This window comes from Saccopteryx bilineata, chromosome 3 (genome assembly GCF_036850765.1).
Source record: "Saccopteryx bilineata isolate mSacBil1 chromosome 3, mSacBil1_pri_phased_curated, whole genome shotgun sequence".
NCBI classification, from domain to species: Eukaryota; Metazoa; Chordata; class Mammalia; order Chiroptera; family Emballonuridae; genus Saccopteryx; species Saccopteryx bilineata.
This window is the reverse complement of record NC_089492.1, coordinates 180121067-180127890: the sequence shown is the minus strand read 5'-3', so window position 1 is coordinate 180127890 and position 6824 is coordinate 180121067. Positions and strand designations below refer to the sequence as shown.

Below are 6824 nucleotides of genomic sequence, written 5' to 3'. Positions count from 1 at the left end.
TCTGTCTTTTATATTCAGGATAATAAAAACTTTAAAGCAATTATGGGTGTTTGTATCATCATAGTCATTGTTATTTAAGCCAGTTTATTTAAAAGGGCCTTGGCCTGTTGGCTCAGTGGTAGAATATCAGCCCAGCAAGTGGAAGTCCCAGGTTCAGTTCTTGGTCAAGGCACACAGGAGAAGCGACCATCTGCTTTTCCACCACTCACCCTCCCTCCCTCCCTCCCTCCCTTCCTCTCTCTCTCTCTCTCTCTCTCTCTCTCTTTTCCTCTCCCACAGCCATGGCTCGAATGGTTCAAGCACATCGCCCCCAGGTGCTGAGGATGGCTCCTAGGAGCCTCCACCTCAGGTGCTAAGACTAGCTCGGCTGTGAGCATGGCCCCAGATGGGGGTTGCCGGGTGTATCCCGGTTGGAGCACATGTGGGAGTTTGTCTCTATCTCCCCTTCTCTCACTTGAAAAAGAAGGGGGACAAAAAGAAAAATTTATTTATTTAAAAGAAGAGCACTGATAATATAGTTGGTATCTATATTGGCCCTATATGGAATATTTGAATATGTCTAAGGTATTGGTCCTAATCAAGGAGAACAGTCATCTAGTTATTCAGTCTTCTGTTTTCTGGTTATAGGATTGGAGTGTAAATGAAAATGGAGTAATATGTATCAGCAGGTGAAAAATAAAAGTGGGGAACAAACTGGGCAGTACTGGAGAAAGAAGGAAATGGTGAGGTTGAAAGTTAACAATTTAAACCCAGATACTGCTGCTGGTTAGTTGCACTGTATTCTATAGGATGTCTAGTGTGCTGCTTCTAGGACCTAACTGCTTTGTGGAAATGCTTTGTGGAGTACAAAACACTATAAAATTTATGTAACTGATAATTATCTGTAGCAGTTGAAGGAAGTGATTTTAGTTACTACAAAAGTTCAGTACAGGCCCTGGCCGGTTGGCTCAGTGGTAGAGGGTCGGCCTGGCGTGTGGGGGACCCGGGTTCGATTCCCGGCCAGGGCACATAGGAGAAGCGCTCATTTACTTCTCCACCCCCCACCCCCTCCTTCATCTCTGTCTCTCTCTTCCCCTCCAGCAGCCAAGGCTCCATTGGAGCAAAGATGGCCCAGGCGCTGGGGATGGCTCCTTGGCCTCTGCCCCAGGCGCTAGAGTGGCTCTGGTTGCAGCAGAGCGACGTCCGGGAGGGTCAGAGCATCACCTCCTGGTGGGCAGAGCTTCGCCCCTGGTGGGCGTGCCGGGTGGTTCCCCAGGTGGATCCCGGTCCGGCGCATGCGGGAGTCTGTCTAACTGTCTCCCCGTTTCCAGCTTCAGAAAAATAGAAAAAAAACAAAAGTTCAGTACAAGTACAGTTATTTTCAAGGAAATAATGGTTTCTAAAAATTGAGAGACAGGGATTTATTCTCTACCTTTCCTATGGCTAAGTCAGTCATTCTTCCATTAATTTCTAGGAATTAACTCATTTGTTCATTCAACACCTTTATTGAGCACCTACTAAGTTATTGAGCACTAGAAATTGAAAAGTGGTCAAGACGTGAATGATACATGATGCCAATGCCATGTACTTAGCATGTAACACACTGTTTTCTCTGTATGGAGGAGTTAAGTAAAATTCAAAATCATAGAATATCAGCATTAGGGAGATCTAGAGTATAAATTTCAAAATGCTAGCCAGATGGATGGCTAGCCAACAAATGAGTAAGATAATGTTCACCCACTAGACCCTGGATTCCTTAAGCTCAGTTACTAATATGAAAAACACCCTATTACACAGGAGTGTAATAGAACTATAAGGAAAGTACTATGGAGGTACAGAGAGAGTGATTAATTCTGCTTACAGGCCAAGGATAAGGGTGCTTCACAAAGGAACTCTGAGCTGAGCCCTGACACTTGTGGGAATTTACCACATGGAGAAAGAAAGTGTATGGCACACATAGGGCCAATTTGGTGGTGCTGGACCCCCCCCCCCCCCCTCTGTCAGTGAAGTAAGAAATTAGGCTCTGAAGAACATGATTAGAGTTACAGTAATGGAGGACTTTGAATTTCAGGTTTAATTTGGACTTGATCCTCCACTGTCTTCAGAGCAAGGAACTTTGGGAACAGAAGAGTAGAAATCAGATCTGGTTCTTGCACAAAGAATTTCTTCCACAGAGGAAAGGATAAGCAAGAGCAGGAGGAGAACACAGCATGCTCAATTTTGGTAACACAGACATGTAAAGAATGAGACAGATCAAAAGACTGCAGAAGTAACATCAGTAGTGAGACAAATTATATGAAAATCTTTCTAGCTTGGAATAAAGAGTCTAACAAAGGGAGAAACAGAGAGGAGGAAGCCATGGGAATAAGAAGTGAAATGAATTTGGTTTTGGCCATGATGCATTTGAGATGCTTGGTAACCAGCAAACCTGGAGTCAGTCAAAAAGCATGGGTTGGAAGCTCCAGAGGATGATCAAGGTAAAGAGAAGCATTTGGTAGCTGGTACATCTAATTGATGTTTGAAGACATGACAATATAAGAAATCAGCTAAGGGAAAGCATAAAGGGGTAGGAGAATAAAGCTGAAGATGGAACCCTAAAATGACCTACATCTGAAGTGGACAGTGAAATCATCAGAGTCTGAAAAAGGGCAAACGGATAAAAAAAATCAGGAGACAACTTCAAATGGGCAGATCAGCTACAACAAAGACTACATCAGAGTCAGAGAGCTGGAGTATTGAGGAAGGGCCATTGGACATGGCAATATTAGGATGTCCTAGGTTTTAAAAGTGGGTGCATTATGAGAAGTGAGGGGATTGTAAGGGCTGAGCGAAAATGTGAGACAAGGCTGTCAAAGAATCAGTGGTAGCCAACATGTGTATAGTGATGAGATGGAGCAAATCAAGATTGTACTGTAGGAGGAGGCAGGGTCAAGAGAAGTGTTTCCATCCTGTATTTTTAGTGGGAGGGCATGGGTGAGCATGGGTGAGCGCTGTGGAGAGAGTGGGGCACGATGTACAGCGGACAGGACTGAATGGAGAACCCAAACCCTTGCAACTCCAGGGAGGCTGAAGCCTCAGAGGCCATTCTGCCAAAAGGCACAATTTATGAGATTGAACATAAGCCTTCTTTCATCTTTTTATTACTGGTTATAAAAATAAGTGCTGAAACTAGGAATGTTTTCCCCCACCCTACCCATCCCAGTATATCACCATGTTGTCACAGTTGGGAGCACAAATGCAAATACAGGTAAGTCCTGGAGCTGTCTCTGACCTCTGCCATTGAATGTGGTGGATCAGAACACCATGGTGACAGCAACCCTTGCGTGAAATAATGAACTTTTCCAAGAAAGACTTGAGAAAGAAATACCCTGCAGAACAGAAATTAGGCAAATTTTCAAACACGAGCACGAGAGACAGTGCATGACCAGGTCACTGCAGGTGTGCCTGAGGAAGGAGGGGCGTGGGTGCTGGGTGTTCAGGGATCTCGGAGTCACCCACAGGCTACAACTGTTAATTTAGTTTTACAACTATTACACAAGGAAGCCTAGATGGAGCTGGAGCACAGTCAGAACTTAAGACCAAATGCAGCCCTATTTGTCTTTCTCGTAGCTGATATTTAGTGCTTTCTCACAGAAATCCTGTAACTGCAAATTTTATTCAGATTTGCAAAATCTGGAAATGGGGTTAAAAGCTGAAATATACTAAAGAGCCTTATGCCTTTAAAAAAGTAAAACGGTCAGGACCACACAAATTATACAGATTTAACACATCTGCCAGTTACTCAAGGAAAAAAATTCATGCAAAAGCCCATCTGCTGTTCATCAAGTGGGGCTGATGTAAGGGGAAGGAAGACATCAGTGGTGTGAGCCGACCTTCTATCAAGAGTGACTCTTCTAGTTGAGAAGAAAATTCCTGTACAAGTCTGTGTAACAAAAATATAGTTTCAGTCCAAAAACTAGATGCATATGGGTATACATAGGTGTGTATGGACATACATTACAGATAATACATATATAGCATGCATGTATATACATACTCTTGTAATTTTCCATCATAAACCCTGTTCATAAATACTAGAGAATGTGAAGCAAGGAGATGACTGGATTAGGCGAGCTAGGAAGGCCTTCAGAAGCAGAGAAGTTGTTCTTTGTCTTGAAGTAACGACAGAGTTTGGATCCAGGAGAAGAAAAAGCATGCTGATGTGGACAAGCTCACGGGCAAGGGGTGCAGTATGTGAGAGGGACGAGAGAAGGAAAGTAGAGCCCGCTCAGAGAGACTTGACTGCTGGCATAAAGGTTTTAGGTTTGATCTGATGAGTGTAAAAGCAACAGCAAGATCTTTTCTCATATGTTAATTCACTCAGTTTTTTATTCATTAATTGGGCAAATGTTTATTTAAGCACCTACTATGTATCAGGTTCTGTGTTAGAGCTACAGTTGTGGTTTTCCACCAGGAGCAACTTTCTCTCCCGGGAGGCACTGGGCAATGTCTGAAGACAATTTTTAACTCACACTTGAAGGTGGAGGCCTGGGATGATGTTAAACACCCTACAATGCATAAGACGGACCCAAGCGCAACCATCTTTTCCAGCCCAAGATGTCATTGCTGCTGTTGAGAAACCCTGGGCTAGAGGGAACAGATAGGCAAGCTTGGTCTCTGCCTTCTCGGGATCAGGGCGAGCTGGCGCTATAAACTAATACCACTCTTGACTAAACTTCACAATGAACTAGCTAGGTACCGGCTGCCATAGAGCAGCAGCAGAAGATGCCACTAACTGCTTGGAGTTGGAAAGAATTCTGGAATAAAGTCATATTGGAGATAAGTCTTAAGAGATGAGTTATGCCTGCTTTGGCAGCACTTATTCTAAAATCGGAACGATACAGAGAAGAAGATTAGCATGGCCCCTGCTCAAAGATGGCGTGCAAATTTGTGAATCGTTCCATATTTTACTCCTAGCTTAGATAGAATAAAATGTTTAAGGAGACCTAGAAATTATGGATGTTGGATGGCTTTAATGATACAGTTTTAAAAAGGAAAATAAAGCAATAATATATAAAAAAAAAAAAAGAAAAAATGAGCCACAGCTTACAGATAGCAAAGGTGAGTGGCAGGAGTGTTTAAAATGTGGCATATTTGGGACCAGTGGACAGTTTGGCATGGCTGGAATGTAGGGTATGCGGCAAGATGGGCTGCAGTGGGCTGGTGAGAGATAAAGATGGGATGTAGGTTGGGACCATACCCAGGACGGTGCTATGGGCCCTGCCAACCTTGTCCCCAGCCCCACTGGAGAAGAAAGTCCATGTCCACACAGGTTATGAAAGGGAATCTAGAAGTAGCTGTTCATGGCATTTTTAAAAAAATTAATTTTAGAGAGAGGAGAGAGAAAGGGAGACAGAGAGAGAGAGAGAAGGAGGGAGGAGCAGGAAGCATCAACTCCCATATGTGCCTTGATCAGACAAAGCCAGAGGTTTTGAACTGGCAACCTCAGCGCTCCAGGTCGACGCTTTATCCACAGTGTCACCTCAGGTCAGGCCTGTATGGCATTCTTGTCTGTAGATTTTATGTCTTCCTTTAGGTTCTAGCAAACCTGTGTCCTCTAAGTTTTGAGTAAAGTTAATAGCAAAATAAAACCCTTGCTAATAATTTGCCCTAGAAATGGGAGCTGTCAGATAATCATTCAGAATTAAAAATCTCATCTCAATATTCCTTCAGATGAAGAAAATAGTATGATAAAAATATAGCAGAGCTTATTAGTAACATCTTACCCATTTTTTTTCCTAAATGGTTAGAATACGCCTTCTTTCCCTGCTCTTTACATTAGTGTTTCTGTTATTAACGCTATTTTTCAGTTCTAAATCCTAGGAGGATTTCCCCCCATGGATTTAACATGGTTGAGGAAACTTGCTCCAGAGTAAAACTTTGCTGCAAATTATCTGACTGAGACTAGGCTTCTTAATAAAGACACCAAAAATAAATCATTGCCTTCTTGTAGCTTAAAATGTGGTTACCTTTCTCCTTCACCCCCAATTTCATGATTATTTATAATGGAAATAAGCAACCTTATAAAATGATTACATGTAACAAATGTTCTTATGTTCAAAACCAGAGGCTGCTGCTGCTACAGGCCAGGAGAGTATTTGTGTGAAAGAGTTGGAGGAAAGAAAGAGACAAAGCTCCCATTTCTAGGCCTTTCCAAAGGCCACCCTACTCACATAGTTTATTGCTCATAGGTGGGGGCTATGTAGGACACCCTTAGAGTCAGGCAGTCCTTTCTGAAATGTCACTGAAGTTATTTATTCAAGCCCAAGTCCCTAAAAATGTACAACCATGACTATTCTGGGTTTAAGTTATTCTATAAACTCTACAAAAAGCAGGTGTTACTTACACAAATGAACCAATTATCGTGGAAATGGAGAAAGTGTAAGGTATACTCCAACACTCTAGTCCATGGGAGCCATGAACTTTACCCCTATTTCAGCAATTGGTGCTAGAAAGCTTTTCCTCTCTTCATATCACCCCCTATATTTGAAAGCTCTTTTTCCTTTTGAAAAGAAGCCATGCTTCCCTTTACTCTGTCTTTTAACCTAAATTTACACACAGTACTGTTAAAAAACTAACACTGGTACCAAAATGGAGTCACTTATGCTAAGTCCCTCATCAGCAAACTAAGACTCAATTATAGTTTCAGCCTCTCCCAGGAATGTGACCTTTACTCAATCTGGAATTATCTGGTCAGCACTAGTGAGGTAATCTGCCTGATAGAACCCCACCCTTGCCCAAACAAAGATGATCTTGCCTGAAATAATCCACTCTTTACTAGAAACTTTTTTTCCTCCCCTTCTGCC

At 42.6% G+C, this 6824-nt stretch overlaps 1 non-coding gene across 1 annotated transcript; it reads left to right on the top strand.

Moving 5' to 3' along the window:
- Positions 1–4822: 4822 nt before the first annotated feature.
- LOC136332710 (U6 spliceosomal RNA) lies at positions 4823–4928 on the top strand. Its single transcript, XR_010730871.1, has one exon. It is a non-coding gene; the product is annotated as a U6 spliceosomal RNA (small nuclear RNA).
- Positions 4929–6824: the final 1896 nt, after the last annotated feature.